The sequence below is a fragment of the Pinus tabuliformis genome, chromosome 2_1 (genome assembly GCF_031772625.1).
Source record: "Pinus tabuliformis cultivar Carrire ecotype Pingquan chromosome 2_1, CPIR1, whole genome shotgun sequence".
Classification (NCBI taxonomy): Eukaryota; Viridiplantae; Streptophyta; class Pinopsida; order Pinales; family Pinaceae; genus Pinus; species Pinus tabuliformis.
Window position 1 is genome coordinate 822,450,924 of NC_142299.1, and position 20,614 is coordinate 822,471,537.

Below are 20,614 nucleotides of genomic sequence, written 5' to 3' on the forward strand. Positions count from 1 at the left end.
GCGAACACCTGCTCAACTTCTGCTCCAGTTTCACTTCCTTTAATGTCCTTTGATCCTACTCTCTTGGAGGCCATTGATTTTGTACTCCTATGAGGCGGATAAACACTTGAAATATCTGGAGACAAAGCAACATGCATGGGAAGAAATTTGTCAGTGAAAACCAAAGAAATTCAGGGAATATATTCACACATACCTGGGGAATGATAGGAAAAGATTATGCAATTTCTTCTAGGAGGTTGGGTTACTGGCTACCAGAACTATGCAAAAGGAAGTTCGGGCTTTCTGGGAGGCAATACTGGCTGCTGTATTTGCGCAATGCATAATCCAGGCTGACTGCTGATTGTTGGGATTGCACAATGTGCAATTCCAGATGGTAATGATTGGAGGCTCAAGGACTACATTGTGCAATTTTTTGGGCCATCAATCACTGTCCCTTAGAAATGCGCATTTTTGGAGAGGAAGATAGATCCTTCTCCATATTGCGCAATGCTATTTGGGTGAGGAAGAGTCCAGGCCAAGGCTGCCCAAACCCACTGATGGGCAACTGAAAGCAAATCAGAAAGTGAATGCATTGAGACACTAAGTGAAATAAGGAGTGATTGATTGTTCATGCAAACATCGAATGAATTATTCAGTGAATAGATCAACATACATGTGGGTGAAGCGAGTCACTGAATTGGCGATTATTCGCGCAAAAAAGTTTCATGCATGCGACAACAGTGAGATATTGAATCGGTGCTAGTACAAGCTAGTATGCATGTAAATGACAGAAAGCATTCAAATAAATCAAGCAAACAACACTCACACAAGCGAAAACAAAAAAAGCGACAACAATGATGAAAAAGACATGTTGAGATCATTTACCCATGAATAGCTGAGCCAGACGTGTCGAAGAGTCCTGGATGTGCTGTGGGATGCCAAAGCTCCAAGATTGATGTGAAAGAATGAGATTTGATGCGTTGAATAAATAAGTTTGAGCTCATGCCACAAATCTGGGAAAAAGCGACACTTGGAGGAAAGTTTCTAGAACGAACTTTGCATGTAACCTCCGACTGCTAAAAATATCTCCCTGAAACATGGGATGATTTTTTCATGTTGCCTTTTGCTATTCTGGGAAAAAGCAAGCCATGCATGCAAGTCAAGTTTCCTTAGTCCCGGGTGGAACTGGGTCAACACAACTGCTCATGCATGAGGCTGCTCAACTGCTGGGAGAAAATGCACATTTTTTGATGGAAGCTGGGCTGGCTACCCAAGAGATTTGTGTAATTCCTGGGCAGGGAAACTAACTACTACTGAGGATTTCAAAATTCCTCGGCTTAGTAGGCCTGTGGGGAAGGATTGCGCAGTTTTCTGTGTGAAGCCTGACTCGCAGGATTGCGCAATCCTAGAGCCTAATAGGTTGTCAGACAGAATTGTGCAATTTTTGGAGGGAAGGCTGATTTCCCTCCAAAATTGCGTAATTTCTTGGGGAAGCTACTTAGCCTGTAGCTAGACCAAGTCTGGTTGATCAGCCTGTGAGGGGAATGCATCAAGCTATGATCAACAGGCTGTCTTTGTGCAAGAAAAACACTGAAGCTTGTGTACTTGACAAAGCAAGACAAGGTGTTGCGAAAGGTTGGTAGGGAGGCTCCAAAACAAAGCTAAGGAAAAATTTTGGAGGGTGGTTGTAGCCGCTACAACACCATCATAAACTAGAACCATATATCACATGTAATCATCATAGACCAGAGTCATAAATCACATGCATAATAAAACTGAAATAAAATATTTATACTTATCCTTTAATCATTCCTTGGCTTCCACCTTTGTCCTTATTTTGTACGCACTTTGGATTGGTTTCCACACCTGACAAACACCCAGTTCCTTCTCCTCAACTATGCACACACACACACTGTACATTCCACACATACAACCACACACGACATACCACACCATGCAATACATGCATCTACACATGACATACAACATCTACACCTACACCCAATGTACAACACAACACAATACATACACTTGCACCTGATGTGCAACATGATGATCTGATAATCACTCTATGAGTGACCTCAGTTAAAAATTTATTGAACAAAGGTATTACAGACTCATGTGCTGGTGTGTGTGTCTATGTTATTTAAGCAACGGATCAATCAAATTGCCAATACACAGACAGTTGAAATGGAAAGACAGCAGAGAAATACAATAAGCAATACAAGAACACAAGAAATTAATAAGGAGTTCACCCTATTCTCTAGGGCTACATCTCTGGTCCAGCTTTCTGTGGTGGCCTTGTTTTATTGTGTCTTAAGCAGAGAATTACAATGCAAGGGCTCAATATGAGTAACCTGAAACAGACTTTCTTGGCAGGGTGGTTCTTGGATTCCCCAAGCCACTGGAGTCCATAGAATTGTTTTCCTACCATCTCTTGTGACCTTCTAGTCTATAATGGAGAGAGCCCAATGTGGTGCTCAGTCTGGACAGATCCTCTCTGGGATGGCTTGAATCTCTCAAGCTCTCTGGTGCTCGATGCTGCCTTTGGTCAGCTCGGCCCTCTATCTTCCTCTGCTTTTGCTTCACTGTCTTCTTCTCTCTGTTTCTGTCTCCCTATGTTTCGTCCTCCTCTCGGGATTCTCTTCTCTCTGTCTTTTGTCTCTATTCATGGCTTTGAAGCCATTCGTTCCCATGTCTGTTCGGTTCCTCTTCCGCCTCTGTCGAATCACCTTCTATAGTTGCGCTTGGAGTTCCCTGTTCAACGTCATCATCAACTCTCAGGGAGTGGCCAATGTCGTCCTGTAACTCGCGCCAGCCTACTTCGTTGGTTCAGTTCCTCAGTTACATTCATGGAATGAGTCTTCCTCCACCGTGGCAGTCAAAGCGGACTTCAAATTCTTCTAAATCGCGGCTTAATCCTTCGTCAATTCTGTTTCCCCATCAGACGTGATCTCAACCGTTAGATCTGGGGCCTCCAGATCCGACACCATATGCACATTTCGTGTGGTTGACTTGCTCGACCATTAGCGCATGATCAATGGTGGTTTTCTCTCACCTCCACTTGCCATGCGTCGATCGTTGAGTGGAATCGCTCCACTTTCGTCCAAAACCACTTACCATTTGAGGAACCCCCGATCAATACCACCGGTTTCGGAGTGGGTCCCACCTTTTCCTTTAGTTCTTTTCACCTTTTGCCCACGATTCTTCGGCTCCCCACACGACTGAGTGCTCGGGGCTTCCCCATTTCGAGCCTTTTCGCCCAGCGAGGTGCTAATCGTGCATCAAAAACCTCCTCTGTTTCCCGATCTAGGCCTCCCAGGGGATAATTTTGTCTCCCGCTCCATGGGCCTCGGTCAGCACGCTTTGACCGAGGTCCTCGTCGTTCCACACTGGCTGCCATTGCCACTGGTTCAGGGTGTTTTTGATCGCTGTTTTGGAATTTTTTGATGTTTGTCCCAACCTGATACAGTCATGGTTCTTTAGACAGTTCTTTATGGATCCAATTCGGATCACGGCCTTCCCACTGAAAAAGCTTTTGGACCACCAAAATTTGGTTTTCAAGCATCGACTAAGTGAGGGTATTGTTTTCTCACTTGCCCAATCTCAATCCACTTTGCAGTGCTCGGCTTTGAACCTTTGAGCCCAATCCTGAGGTACTCCACATTTCCCCTGCGCGTTGTCCTCACCTTCCTGTCCAGCATTGTGTCTTCCTGTAACTCATTAAGATACTCAGGTAACAGGTCATCAATAGAAGGCAATTGACTCTGCTCTTCAGAGTCCTCAACCATTGAAGGTTCAAACAATCTCAAGCAATATGCATTTACGACTGAGTAGATGTACATGTAAGCTGGTAAATCAAGGTGAAAAGCATTTTCACTAATCTTCTGAAGTATCCTAAAGGGTCCATACCTGATAGGCTTTAGCTTTTTACCTTCACCTTGCATCCTGTCCTTGCTGATATATAGCCAGACCTAGTCTCCAACTTGAAAACTATGCTCCATCTGATGCTTATCATGCCTAGCCTTGTACTTGGCTTGGCTCTTTTCCAGTTATTCCTGTACTGCCTGGTGGATCTCTTGGATCTGTTCAATGAACCTAGTTGCCCTGTCCACATCACTATGTCCATCTACCATGGTATCTTTACCAAAGACAAAATCCAAAGGAGACATTGATATGAAACCAAAACAGGTCTCAAAAGGAGATCTCTGTGTAGAAGAGTGTTTTGCTCTGTTGTAAGCATGCTGCACATAACACAAGTGTTCATCCCAAAGCTTAGGATGTTTGTTGCAATATCCTCTCATTAACTAGATCACTGTCATGTTTACTACTTTTGTCTGGCCATCTGTTTGTGGATGAAAAGCCGTGCTTTTCTTCAGTTTGGTGTCCATCAGTTCCCACGGACTAGACCAAAACTTCCCCACAAACCGGGTATCTCAACCAGATACAATGGAAGTGGGTAATCCAAAATGAACCCATACATATTCAAAGAATATTTTTGCAGTCTATTCAGCTGTAATCTGTTTATTACAAGGTATCAAAATACACATTTTGCTGAACCTATCCACAACAACATATAGATAATCATGACCTTTCCTAGATTTAGGAAGTCCTCCAACAAAATCCATGGAAACACTTTCCCAAGGGTGAGAAGCAACTGGCAATCGAGTGTACAAGCCTAGTTTTCTATTGCTGGGCTTGCTTTTAGCACACATAACACACCCTCTTACATATCTAGAAACTGTCTCATTCATTTTCGGCCAATAGCAGAACCTTTGCAGCTGTGCAACTGTTTTACTTACCCCAAAGTGACCTGATATCAGAGAAGTGTGTGCTTCCCTAATTATCTTTACTCTCTCAGTTTGTGGAATGCAGAGTTTCCCACAATGATATAAGATTTGGTCCTTGACATGATAGTCCAATTCTTCTACTCTTTTGCCTTGACTCAAAGTTGCATATACATCTTTAAAGGCCATATCCTGAGCATATTGTTCAATTTAGCTTTCATGTAGTACAAAATTATGCTTAAGTATGGTAGATGCATTTATAATGGGTCTAGATAACATGTCTACAACCTTGTTATGTATGCCCTTTTTATATCTGATGAGTAAATGAAACTGTTGTAGAAAACCCATCCATTTGTAGTGCCTTGATTGCTGCAACTTAGTTTGGGAGTGCAAATATTGAAGTGGTTGATGATCAGTATGTATTTCTATCTCTTTGCCCATTAAGTAATGTTTCCACTTTTTCACACTCTGAAGTAATGCATACAATTCTTTATCACATGTAGGATAGTTAACTACTGCAGGATTAAAAGTCTCAAAATGATAACATATGGGTTTACCGTGTTGTGTCAACACTGCTCCCATGGCATAGTCATTGGCATCAGTTTGGATCTCAAATGGCTTTGTAGATCTGGTAGTGCTAGTACAAGTGCTATACTAATCTTTTCTTTCAAGGTGTTGAAGGCTTTCTGATGTTTGCCTCCCCACTGAAACACCTTATTCAATCCTGTTAAATCATGTAAGGGAGCTGCAAATGAGGAAAAGTTAGAAATGAACTTCCTCCAATATTGTGCTGCCCCTAAGAAGCTTCTCACTTCTGTAGTAGACTTGGGTTTAGGCCAGTTTACAATGACTGCCACTTTAGAGGGATCTATTTTCAATTCATCTTCCCCTACTATATGACCCAAGTAGTTTAGAGATGTTTTGCCAAATTCACATTTTGAGAGTTTAACATAAAGTTTTTCTCTTTTCAAAACATCTAATGTCTGCTTAACATGCTTTAAATGTTCTTCCCACGTTTACTAAAATCAGAATGTCATCCAGGTACACAATAACAAAATCATCAAGAAAAGGTCTGAGTACATCATTCATTAATCTCATGAAAGTAGCAGGAGCATTAGTTAAGCCAAAAGACATAACCAACCATTCATACAATCCCTGATTTGTTTTGAAAGCAGTCTTCCATGCATCTTGCTCTGCAACTCTGACCTGATGGTATCCACTATGAAAATCTAGCTTAGTGAAATAAACATCTTCCTTTAATTGATCTAAAAGATCATCTATGCGAGGAAGGGGATAACGATTTTTGATTGTTATCTTATTCAGTGCTCGGTAATCAATACATATTCTCCATGAGCCATCTTTCTTTCTCACAAAAATGATTGGTGACCCACATGGTGATGTGCTAGGCCTGATGAACCCTTTCTCGAGCAACTCCTGCACCTGCTTCTTGATTTCAGCATTCTCTAAAGCAGACAACCTGTACATCCCAATGTTAGGCAATGGAACATCTTGCTGCAAAATAATATCATGTACTATTCACTTTTTGGGTGGAAGACCTTTAGTTTCTTGAAATAAGACATCATACTCTGAAACAACCTTTTCTATATCATCTTGCTATTCAGCATTACAACCCTCAAATACATTGGTTTTATCAGGTTTCTTTTCCTTTACAACCATTAGTAAGAATTGTTTGCATGAATTTATCATTCTTTTCATCTGCCCTGAGTTTATGAGAGTATAACTATTCTTGAGCTTGTGAGATCTTACAAAGTATTTGATTCCATCTTTAACAAGTAGATACTTGTTCTCAGCTCTATAGAAAATAGCCTTTCTATCAAACAAGTAAGGACTTCCTAAAACAATTCCACATATAGCCAAAGGAATTATGTCTAACTCAACCTCATCTACAAATGCTGACCCAAAAGAAAACTTGAGTTTGCACTGTCTAGTCACTTGTAGCTGTGCTTTATCATTCAACCATCCTAATGGGTATAGTTTCTTGTGAGGTATAATTGCTAATCCCAATTTATTTCAATTTCTTCAGAAGTTAGATTTACTTGTGAGCCACTATCAAACAAAGTATCGATCTTTTGATTTTTGGAAACAACTCGAATATGGAAAAGCTCATGTCTTTTTCTCTTATTTTCTTCATCAATAACAGATTGAGCAGAATTACTAGTAGATGCTTCAGAATTCTTACCTTTTATACCTATGGTTGCAATAGCTGTTTCATCTCCGAATCTGACCCAAAATCTTTCTGAATAGCTGCAACAGTCTTCTTCTTCTTGCCCTCGGACTTCTTAGGTCTCAGCGCTGGATGTAGAATCCAACAATGCTCATCATCATGCCCATCTTTTTTACAGTGAGTGCATGAAGCTTTGATTTTCTGTGCAGTGTTAGCCTTCCTTGCTTTCCACTTCTGCTTTCTTTTCTCCTTGCTCTTGCTTTCAGTGGATTGGGATGGTCCCCCAACATCTGGATTTCCATTCTTTCCTCTATCTTCTAGATGAGTATCTTGTACAGATACCTCATCTACACTAGTGGGATTGAACATGAGGATGGTATGCCTCATGTAGTTGTGTAGACCGCCAATGTACTTCAAAAGAGTCTCTGGTGAGTCTAATGAGATACCCAACATTAATGCTTTCTTCTAAAATTTTGAGTGTACCCTTGCACACTTTGCCCTTTCAATTGTCGAAGAGTTTGCCAACTCATCATGGCTTGTTGCATGTAGGCCAATGGATAGAACTTCTTTTTTATTACAACAACAAATTCACTCCAGACAGAGATGGTCTTACCATGTCTTTTCATATCAGCTCGGGTTCTGCCTTCCCACCAAACCAAGGCAGTGCCTCCTAGGCGTAGGCTTGCCAGCTGAATCTTACTCTTGTCTGAGTCTATGTTATGTACTCTGCAATATACATCAATTTGTCTAATCCAATTGTCCAAATTTTCAACATTTAGCTCTCCATCATATATAGGCAAGTCAAATTTAACATCTAGCTTGATCAAAGATGCTTTCTTATTATGCACAGGGCTATTAGGATGTGTGAGAAAGATTTCCTCTTTCCCTTTTCCTTTGGAGTGCTCATGGAAGTGAGACTCATCATCTTCTTTATCTTGTTTAGAACTTGAGGAGTCTTCATCCTTATGATTTCTAAAGTCCTTATACATTTCTTCTACCATAGACTCTATAGCTAGGAAACTTTCTATGAATTGAGGGTCTGGCCCCACAGAACCTTCCTCTGACATTGTCTTCCAAGGATAGACTCTCCCAATTTCAGGATTAGTTTCCACCAACTCTTCTTCTCCTAATTTGAGCTTTGATCTAGTGAGCATTCAATAGCTAAACCAACACAAGCTTGTCTAACCTTACAGCCTAGAGCTCTGATACCACTTGATCTGATAATCACCCTATGAGTGACCTCAATTAAAGATTTATTGAAAAAAGGTATTACAGACTCATGTGTTGGTGTGTGTGTCTATTTTATTTAAGCAGCAGATCGATCAGATTGCCAATACACAAACAATTGAAATGGAAAGACAACAGAGAAATACACTAAGCAATACAAGAACACAAGAAATTAATAAGGAGTTCACCCTATTCTCCAGGGCTACATCTCTGGTCCAGCTTTCAGTGGTGGCCTTGTTTTATTGTGTCTTAAGAAGAGAATTACAATGCAGGAGCTCAATATGAGTCATCTGAAATGGACTTGCTTGGCAGGGTGGTTCTTGGATTCCCCAAGCCACTGGAGTGCACAGACTCGTTTTCCTACCAGCTCTTGTGATCTTCTGGTCTATAATGGAGAGAGCCCAATGTGGTGCTCAGTCCAGACAGATCCTCTCTGGGATGGCTTGAATCTCTCAAGCTCTATGGTGCTCGATGCTGCCTTTGGTCAGCTCGGCCCTTTTTCTTCTTCTGCTTTTGCTTCATTGTCTTCTTCTCTCTGTTTCTGTCTCTCTGTGTTTCGTCCTCCTCTCAGGATTCTCTTCTCTCTATCTTCTATCTCTGTTCATGGCTTTGAAGCCATTCGTTCCCATGTCTGTTGGGTTCCTGTTCTACCTCCGTCAAATCACCTTCTGCAGCTGCACTTGGAGTTCCCTATTCAACGTCATCATCGACTCTAAGGGAGTGGCCACATGTCCTCCTGTAACTCATGCTAGCCTGCTTCGTCGATTCAGTTCTTCAGTTACATTCGTGGAATGAGTCTTCCTCCACCATGGTAGTCAAAGCGGACTTCAAATTATTCTAAATCGCGGCTTAATCCTTCGTCGATTCCATTTCCCCATCAGGCGCGATCTTAGCTGTTAGATCTGGGGCCTCTAGATCTGACGCCATACGCACATTTTGTGCAGTTGACTTGCTCTACCATTAGTGCACGATCAATGGCAGTTTTCTCTCACCTCCACTTGCCACGCGTCGATCGTTGAGTGGAATCACTCCACTTTCGTCCAAAAACACTTACCGTTTGAGGAGCCCCCAATCAATACCACCAGTTTCAGAGCAGGTCCCACCTTGTCCTTTAGCACTTTTTGCCTTTTTCCCACAGTTCTCTAGCTCCCCACACGATCGAGTGCTTGGGGCTTCCCCATTTCGAGCCTTTTCACCCAGCGAGGCGCTAATCGCGCATCAAAAACCTCCTCTGTTTCTCGATCTGGGCCTCCCAGGGGCTAATTCGACCTCCCGCGCAGTCTCCATGGGCATCGGTCAACGCGCCTTGACTGAGGTCCTCGTCATTCCACACTAGCTGCCATTGCCACTGGTTCAGGGTGTTTTTGATCGCTATTTTGGAATTTTTTGATGTTTGTCCTGACCTAATACAGTCATGGTTATTTAGATAGTTCTTTATGGATCCAATTTGAATCACACGACACAACACGTATACGTACACAATGTACATCACAAGACAAACATCCACACATGACGTGATACACCACAAATGCATACACATACACTCGATATACAACACAACTCATACATCTATACCCAATGTACAACACCACACAATACCACATGTACACTAGTACCATATGTACAACATGTCCACAATACCACCTGTACAAAGCACCATCTGTACAACATGTGTTCAACATCACATGTACATGGCATCACCTGCACAATGTATGCACAACACCACATGTACATCGTGCCACCTATACAACGTGTAGACAATACCACATGCACGACATGTACACAAAACTACATGTGCACAATGCCACATGCACGACATGTACACAACACCACCTACGCACAACACCACTTGTAGCAGATGTACACGACATCGCATCCTCAAAACACCACTTGTACAATCATGCACACAACACCATATGTACATAACACCATATGTACAACATGCACAAATTTCCATATGCACATAACACTGCTTATACAACATGTACATAGCACCATATAGAACACTGCATATCCAACATGCGCACAACACCATATGCACACAACACCGGATATCCATCATGTACATATCACTATCTATACCCAACACTACATATGAAACATTCACACGACACTATCTGTGCTACCTTGTACATAACATTGCATAAACAACATGTACACACACTATATATACACAACAGCGCATGCGCACAACATCACAGACACAACATGTACAACATATACAACACATGCACAACAATAGTACCACACATCCAAACCACACTGTCTCTACCAGGTAACCTTGCTTGCAGTGTCTCTTCGCCATCCATGCTTATCCTAGCATGCCACAAACCACATGACTTTCATTTTGCTGATGAATCCCTCGGTATAACCTGTCCATAACATAGACATAATATAATCACATAATATCAACTCATAACAACATGATACAGAACTTGTAGATATGTTAGGCTACTCTTCCCATTTGATTCCTCATGAACTAGGAATCTCTTCATGCCATTCACCCACATGAGCAATCATTCCTCTGCAAGAATGATCCCTGAAAACCTTGTTAGACAGTGACATAGATGCATATATACATACATATATAATCATTAGCATAAGACAATCATCATTCTTCCAGACAACGACATAGATACATAGATACATACTTATATAAACATCATCATAATCATGATCATAACATAATTATAAGGTCTAGGTTAAGAAAACTTTGTTATTTGTGTACAACATGCACAACATTGAGAACCACCATTCCCAACTTGGTTAAACCATTTGACACCTCAGCTCCATTTACTTTACATTTTCTGAGTACCCTTCTCATGTTTGTGTTGCCACCGTCCATTTACCACAACAGACGCAACCAATCCTACCGATTGTCATAGTCTTACCTTCCGCTGCACTTACTCATGCACCGAGCTTCATCTGAATCTTACATTACCTTTCGGGTACCACACAGCTCTCCCCGATCTCCATTTAATTTCCTCTTTCTCAACTAATTCCCAAGACTCAAAACTTGAAATGCAAGCAAAATAAACAAACAAGAAGAAAACCATGAAAACCAATAACAACACAACTCTGCAAAAAAAGTGTTATGTCCATACACTAGACATAAACAAAGCCGCCAATCAAGCACAACAAATCACGAAAGACCAAAATCACAAGACTAAAAACAAACACCATGACTCAATCCCCATGGTTCTCAATGCTTCCAAGGAAAGCTCAACCCGAGCATTCTTCAAGATTTCATGGAAGTATCTTTGCTATGCAATCTCCTGCATCATACCGCGATAAACACATAATTGTCAGTGCATAAATAAATATTACCATACACCAGATACCTTATCTCGTTGTGCCACGCACGTTGCCTTGTAGCTGAACACGTCCATGCTATCTCTCAAGGGACTCCAATTCCCTTGACAAATCCACCTATAACTAGAGACTATCTAATATACCTGTCAATTACATGTCCATGAATATAGCACATATCCACATAATTTCAGACAAATCAAGGTTAAGAAGACTTCCTGTGTCATGCTTAAAAATTGTCGGAATTTTAAGACTTTTCAAAGACGTGATATTTTATCTTTAATGTCATGCTTGAAAATTGTTGGAAATTTAAAGTTTTTCAGAATCATGATATTTTGTTTTTAACATCATTATTAAAAAATGTTGAAAATGTACCCTGAAAAAAAGACATTATTCCGGCATCAACACTTCTCGATTTCAAGGTTTTTTTTGCACCAAACAAAATGGATTTTATTGTTTTTCACTGTTATTTATAAAAAATATTGAAAATTTACTCTGAAAAAATGTTGATGCAGAATTAACACTTTTTATTTTTAGGTTGTTTCTTCATGTTTTTTTGGGGTTTTTGGGCTCGAGTACCTGTTTTGAGGTAATAGTTCCCGTTTGATTGGTAACCATGTAATTTTAGTTCCAACTCTTATCATTGTTGATTAGGATTCAACAAGAGCTTTCGTCTTCTTCTTCCATGCTCGTGTCCAAAATTATTTTGATGAAGGTGGAGTACTTGCAAGTTATTCCAAGCCTAGAGGATCTTGAACTGGGGATTCTTCATGAGCTAAAGATTCAAATTCATCAACTTGATTTTCCCAACTTGTTATTGATTGGGCGCTTTATTACCATGTAATTCTGGTCCCGAGTCATGGGGGATAGGGAATTATATCTTTAGTATTTTGGAAACATTTCCTTGTTGTGTTTATTAGGAAATTGTAGCCACTTGAGGTGGAGAAGTGGCCCGTGGAGACTCATCCTACAAGACTAGATCTACAAAATCAATGCACCAAGTTGATTTTCATTGTTTCTTCCTATTTTTCTTGAACCCATTTGGACATTGAGTATCTATATGTCCTATTTCAAAACAATCCCTACACCATAGGGAGACTCACTCATAGTCTAATTTTTGAGCCTAGGAAAAGTATTTTTTACTTAAATAATTTCAGTTGGGAACCTTAAGCTAAAATCCATTTCCACACATATTCTAGCATATGTTGCAATACTCCACCTTTGAGTTTCATGAGAAACAAAATGGAACTTTCCAAGAGTGGACCCAATGGCTTGAAGAGAGGATAAACCCCAAGTTGCATTGACATATTTAGAAGTTGTGCCTGAACAACATTGGTACTTGTCAGCACCTCCATTAATGGATTGAAAGTGGGAGACCAAGGCTTCAATAATATGCTTACGTTACCCCAAATCATAGACTAGATTTCAATATCAGATCTCTATCTTCAACACGTTTAAAGTAAACAACAAAAAATCCCTTTATATAGCGGTGGATGAAAACATCTTGCTTGATCATAGGGATCCAATATTTTGCTACTCTTGCATGAATATCAGTGATGCGTGGCCAAAACCCAAAGAAATAGTAAACCAAACTACCAAACAGAAGAAAATTAGCTTTCTCAATTGCAATAAAGCGAACGGGGGTGGAGATGGAGGGGACTTCACATGCCAAAGGAGAGGATGAGCGAGTTGAAGGTTGTTGAAGAATTTCATGCTTGAACGAAACACCAATTGAAGGACCATTGATGAGTTTGGGAACTAGCTGAATGCATAAGGAAGAGCTAGAGGGGGTCCCACACTTAGTAAAGTTTGTAGGCCCAATATAACTCATAGGGATAGGACAAGACGATAGCGCCTTCAATTTCATTCGAAGGTCAGGGAGGACAAAGATGAAGGGTATCATAGCCAACCATAGTTGTGATGGGATCTGGAAATCGAAAAGGGAGTAGCACAAATAGTTAGGGTTAAACCCTAACCATTACAAATGGGATGGGTGCCATCTAATCAAGGGGAAAATTTTCTCAAAATTTCTGACCACACATTTTTATTATATATCTATATCTATATATATATATATATATATATATATATATATATATATAATATCATATATTTTATTTCAATATTTTACTATAATGTTTTTAATCAATTTTTACTATATTGATGAACATTAAGTAAATAAATAAAAAATTACCTAGTCGTACTCCACTCCCTTGTTTCTCATAATTTCATATGCAAGTTATCAGCTCACTTATCTCATATAATCATTCAAATACCTCCTATTAAAATGTTGTATAGTCAAGAAACTTTCTCATAAGGCACATTGGAACTTTTCTCATAATGAGCACAAAAATTTTCAACTATTATTAACATTAACAACTATTGAAATGATATGGAGAATTTTACATCATAAAAAACATTTCGCCTTTGAAATAAAGCTAGTTTCATTCTCGTATCTCTTACCTCACCATTTGCATTCCAAAAGAATAATTATCATATATCTATGTTATATATAGACCCAATTCACCTCCAAATTTATTGTTTCATTGGATGGGAAAAACAAAACATTATCATTTATTATTTGACTTGATTAATGTCACAAACTAATTTCCTCTTTTTTCTTTTCTTTTTTAATAATAAATGAAACACCATGTCGCAAGGGAAAACAACACTAATAAAACTAAACACCATGTCTGTTTGGAAAATGCCTCAATTGTCGCAAGGGAAGAACAACATAATAGGCGAAAGATTAGGGAAGCTCTTGAAATTATCAAACATCCGCATAATCTCAACAGAGACAATGGTATGGAGATTAGTAGAAGCTGGCTTCCCTTAATCAGAAAAATTAGGGTCACCAATACATCTCAGGTATAACATTTAGTGGTAGGTTTTCCTCTCCCATTCTAATAGTTTAATAGCTAAGTAGCATTACTTTAATAATTTAAGTATAATAATAATAATAATTAGTGCTTAGTTACGACATTTACAATAATAGCTATTTATCAAAAAAAACAAAAAAAAACCTACAAATTAGTTAATTATTAGAAATTAAAAAACAAAGCATTCAATCATCAATTATTAATATTAATATTAACTATTTATTATTGATTAATTATGAATATTAATATCAATATTAATATTAAAATTATTTAATAAATATTAATATTAATATTAATTAATTATTAATTATTTACATTAATTATTAGGTCTTGATATTAATTATAAATATTAAATATTAAATATTTATTATTAATTAATTTTTAATTTTTAATTATTAATTTTTAAAATTACTTATTATTAATAATTAATATATATGTACTACTAATTTTAATTTTAATACAACACTCTTATATTAATATTATTATTCATTAAATACCATTTTATAATAAATTTATCACATACTATTTTATAATAAACACTATACTAACATATAATATATATATATTAAATATTAAATACAAAATACTAAGATTACTAATGCCAATATATATGGATATTAAACAGTTCACATACTATTAATAATACTATACTAATATTAAATGCTTATATGAATTAAAATTTATAATAATAACTACTATACTAAAATCAATTTATTATTAATAATATTAAAATTAATTAAAAGATTTTTATAATAATGATTAACATAATAATAATTTATAATATTTTGAAACAATTGATATTAAAACAGCGGACATTCATCTCATCTTTTAATATTCTCCCCTCATTACTATTTAATTCCCTCAATTTAGCTCTTCTTCTATCAAGGATTCAAGCGTCCTGATAATGGATCCCAGTTGGGATTTGAAACATTGACAGAAAATAAGTTTTACTGTGGATTCTCCGGTAACTATGTCTAAAGTAAATAACAATACTAGAGTTCTAAATAAATAAAAATAAAAATAAAAATAACTATAAAAATAGTAAAAATGAGTAAAATTAAAAAAAAATACAATAAAATAAGAAAGAGTTAAATTAAGAGAACTATAAAAATAGTAAAAATAAGTAAAGTTATCAAAAAGTAAAAAGAAATAAAATAAGAAAGAATTATATTAAGAGAATTACTTAAAATAAAGAAATAAAAGTTGCATGTTGACACATGGAGTGTGTGCAAGCGGTTCTCCTTCCAATGTTTGCTCTATTTAATAGATGGTGAGGAAGATGAGAGAGCATTCCATAATTCCATCATCCATTCTCTTGGGAGAAAAGTGTTGTGAGACAAAGGATTCCCTGGCAGTAGTACGTTGATTGAGGGCTCGAGGGTGGCCAGTTGTAGCAAGATTTTGTGCAACTGAGCCTACGATTGGGTGGAGAGTCGTCCCCAAAAATTTGTTATGGTTAATAGGATTTAAATAGCGTTTAACTCCGAAATCACAAGTAATGAATATCATCGCCACAGGTAAGTTGTCTTTGCCCATATTTCCGAAATTCTATGTTAAGTAGTTGATTAATTGTAAATCGCATAATTGATGTAATTATTTGTATATTTAAAAATCGAGGTTGTTACAGTATGTAACACGACCATGGCTTGGTCTGGTCAAGTGAGCTCGTTGGCCCAACCCTCCCCCCTAAACTGCCACTTGTTACATGTTGAATGAAAGTGACCCACTACGTATAACAAGCAATAATGCATGGCTTAGCGATAAGGTAGGTGATTTGTAATAGTGAGGTCGTAGGGTCGAACCCTTCCGAGGTCAATCGGTCACCCAAAAAAAATTGTGCATGAAATTCGAGGGCCACATGGCGCCCCCTGATTGGTCAAACCAAATCTGCACGAACCAATAGAAAACTGCCAAATCACCTTGTATGATCATGCCACATGTTAGCACGGGATTGGCTCGTCTAACCACCATACTTGCACACTTAGCTGCTAACATCAGTGCCACATCATCGTACTGCTTGCCGAGTCATCCCTGCAAGTTGACTTTTGAGTTATTTTCCAAAAAATTTAGATTGATGCGATTCAAGCATCGTTGGAATCAAAACAACGAGATCTATGATTTGGATCTGATTTCATAAGATTTTGAGCAATTTTATTTTTGAGCATATTTTTGATCCCCTAGATCATTGCTCCCTATTGGAAGCTTTTGGACCACCAAAAGTCTATTTTTACTCATCAAGTAAGTGAGGGTATAACTCCCTCACTTTCCTGATATCAATTCACTTTACTTTACTTGGATTGGTACCTTTGAGCCCCACTTGAAGATACTCCACATTGCCTCTGCGTGAAGTCCTTATTCCCTTGTGAAGAATTGAGTCTTCCTACAACTCATTTAAATATTTAGGAGAAAAATCTTCTATAGATGGAATCTGCACATTCTCTTCATGATCAAGAATAATTGGAGGCTCATACAATCTCAAGTTTTCCACATTCACAATAGAATAAATTTGCATGTAAGGTGGAAAATCTATTTGGAAAGCATTGTTACCAATCTTCTCCAAGATTTTGAAAGGACCATATCTGATTGGCTTGAGCATTTTACCTTCACCTTGAAGTCTTTTCTTTATGATATACAACCAAACTTGATCTCCTACTTGGAAATCATGGTCAAGTTGATGTTTTTCATGTCTTTCTTTGTACTTCGCTTTGCTTTTCTCCAGATGCTCTTGTACTCTTTGATGCACTAGTTGAAATTGTTTAATGAAATTATTGGCTTTGTCAACATCACTATGTCCATCTACTACAATATCTTTACCAAAGATTAAATCTAAAGGATACTTTGGCAGATAACCCAAACAAGCTTCAAATGTAGATAATTGCATAGACGAATTCTTAGAACGATTGTAAGCATGTTGGATGTAATGCAATTGCTCATCCCAAAGTTTAGGATTGATCCGGATTTAGACAGGAACACAATAGATTACAAAGATAACCATAAATACAGAGATGCAATAACCATAAACACAGAGATACAGTGGAAATAATGCTTCATTTCATTAATGGAAAGTACTGAAATATGCTTACAACCAGAAATGGAAATAAACCAGCTAGGGCGATGGTAGCTTATCTCTGAGAAGAGATGTGCGGCTACATGCCTCTGAACTGTTCTAAAAACTGTGTTACAATTAGGCTCGAAGGCCTATTTATTGTTGAGAAACAATGGAAAACCCTTCACATACCGAAACCTAACCCTAGAAGATGAAACGCCAAATTGTGGGCCCCGTTTGGGTAAATTGGTACATCAATTTCTCGGGGTCGTAACTTTGGCATACGATCTCCGTTTGACGCGTACAATAGCTCGTTAGAAAGATCTATCCGAGTACTACCACTTTGGGAGGCAACATGGGTCCATGGACCCATGTTGCCCCAGATTCCCAAAAAAAAACGTCGTTTAGGGCCTCAAAACGGCTCCGGAAGTTCAGGACCCGAAAACTGCTAAAAATAGTGAGTTGTGCTACAATTAAGAAAACTGAAAATGCTGAGAGAAACAATGGTGGGGGTCCAGGTGGACTTGACAGGTGGCCACCAATATCCACCTGGATCATTCCTCCCCCCTTAGGAAGCAATGGTCCCCATTGCGTTGAGTTCCTCCATGAGATGAGGAAACTTTTGCTGAACTTGTTCCCTGGTGAGCCACTTGCCCTGCTGAAGGAGTTGGCCTGCTTTGACAACTCGATACAGTTGGATATTCTGTTGGCGAGTGTTCTTGATCTGTGTGTCCATGATCCGATGAGTTGCAGCTTGTTCCATGCAATCTGGATTTAATTCTGTGGGTGTGAGCTGTTCTGCAATGTCGGATGTGTCTAGCAATGGTGGAAAGTATGGCCGAAGGCGGTCCACATTGAAAACTGGGTGCAGGCCAAGGAATGGGGGAATGCTGAGCTCAAATGCATTGTCTCCCATAGCCTTAGTAATGGTGTAAGGACCATATCAGAGTGGTCTCAGTTTCCGATAGGCTCCAGTAAGGCATTCCTTTTGCAAATGCAACCAGACTCTGTCGCCCACCTGAAACTTGTGCGGCACCCGATGTTGATCATGTCACTGCTTGTACTTGGCATTTGATTTCTCTAGAATGCCATGGACCTGCTGGCGAATATGTTGGATGCGCTCAATGAAGCTGGTGGCCTTATCTGTCTCGGAGTGGACATGAGCTGAATTTATGTGAGTAGCCGCAAGTGGCATGGCCACATCAATGGGGCATAGTGGCTGGAATCCCAAACCCACCTGAAACTTGTGTGGTACCCATGTGGGTGAGGAGAAGTTGTTCCTGTGTTTTATCATGACCGTATCCCTTTGCTGCTGCTGCTGCGTGGAGGAGCCCTTTGCAGGGGTCATGGATGTAGCAACGATCTTCCCCTTACTTTGGGAGTGAACCAGACAGATGAATTTCCTGGTCTATGATATGAGCTTGCTGCCTTTTTTGGTAGTGATCAAAGAGGTGGCAGTAGGTGTGGCTACCTCTGGTATCCTGTATAATGAATTATTCAAAGAAATAATGACAGCACGAGGCCTTGACTCATACACAGCATGTCGCCTCCACAAGTATGGCTGGCCTAATAATACATCACAAACATCCAGAGGTGTAACATCACACAATACCTCGTCTATGAAGGGTTTGATGCTGTAGGGAAGGCGGCATTGTTGGCGAACTTTCAGATCTCGTCCTTCATGAAGCCACCCGATACTGTACGGCTGTGGGTGTGGTGTAGTCGGTAGGCCCAACCGCTTCACGACCTCTGCTGAAACAAGGTTCTTTTGGCTGCCACTGTCGACAATGAATTGTAGCGGCGAACCCTTCACCCACATCTGTGAGTGGAAAAGACGCTCCCCTTCCTCTGGATTTTCGAGCTCATCTTTCCGGATCTTGGCGGTGGCAACAGTGGCGCTAGGATCCGCATCAATGATCTGCTACCCTTTTCCATTCCCCTTGTCAGGTTCTAGCTCAGTGTCGGAACATGCATCTGATTCGGAAGCCTTCAACTCAGCCACCAGTGACTGCTTGGTCTGACACTCACTTGTGTTATGAGTGGGACTCTTGTGGAACTCACACCACTTCCCTGTGTCCTTCTTCGGCTTCATGGTGTTGTTCTTTTCTTGCGGCTTCGACGGGTTGTCTTGGGTCACCCCACCTTGGCTTTGTCCTTTGGGCTTCGGATTTGCAGATCCAAAGTCTCGCTTCTTCTGTTTGAACTTTTGCTCGATTTTGACAGCGTATCGGTACGCCGTGCTGAGCGAGGAGATGTTCAAGAACACCATCTCTTCTTGGATGTATCTGTGTAGGCAGCCGCGGTATTTGAGTACCAGATGCAGCTAAGTATCTTTGATACCCAACTGTGTGCGAAGGGAATGAAAAATGTTTGTGAACTCCGGCACATCTTGGTCTCATCCCTGCCGCAGTGTGGTCCATTTGATGTATTTGTCCTCATAGCTTCCGACAGGGTAATACTGCTCCTTGATGGCATCCCGGAAGTCATTCCAAGTGGGTTCGGCTGAAAATAGTGAGCCTGTACTTTCATCCTTCTGCTCGCAGTAGGTTTCCCACCAGTCCTTGACGTGGGGGGCTGCTTTGAGAAGAGCGAAAACAATCTTTTCCCGACTTGAAAATTCATGAACAGAAAAATACCCATCTAGCAGATTTAACCATTTATCTACGACATCTGCGTCTATTTGACCCTCGAAGATGGGGATTTCAAAATTAACTTGTACCTTAGACGGCGTGGCGTTTCCAGAGTCGCTGTTGGAAGCTGATGCGTTGCCTCTGGGTAGCCGCTGAAGGATCTGCGCAAAGCTATCCATCATCGCTTTCCTTTGCCGCTCGAGTGCTTCTTCGAGCAAGATTTTGATAGGATCTCCTGCCCCCTCGTCTTTCTTCTCATCCGCCATGGGAGGCCATCGGGATTTGCGAGGCTGGTCTTGCAAAGGTTCGACCAGTTCAAGCCCTAACTCCTTATATCCCGACCTCGTTGGGGACATGCAAAGAAAAACAGAGAAAAAGCAGACTCCTCTGATACCACTGATCCAGATTTAGACAGGAACGCAATAGATTACAGAGATAACCATAAATACAGAGATGCAATAACCATAAACACAGAGATATAGCGGAAATAATGCTTCATTTCATTAATGGAAAGTACTGAAATATGCTTACAACCAGAAATGGAAATAAACCAGCTAGGGCGATGGTAGCTT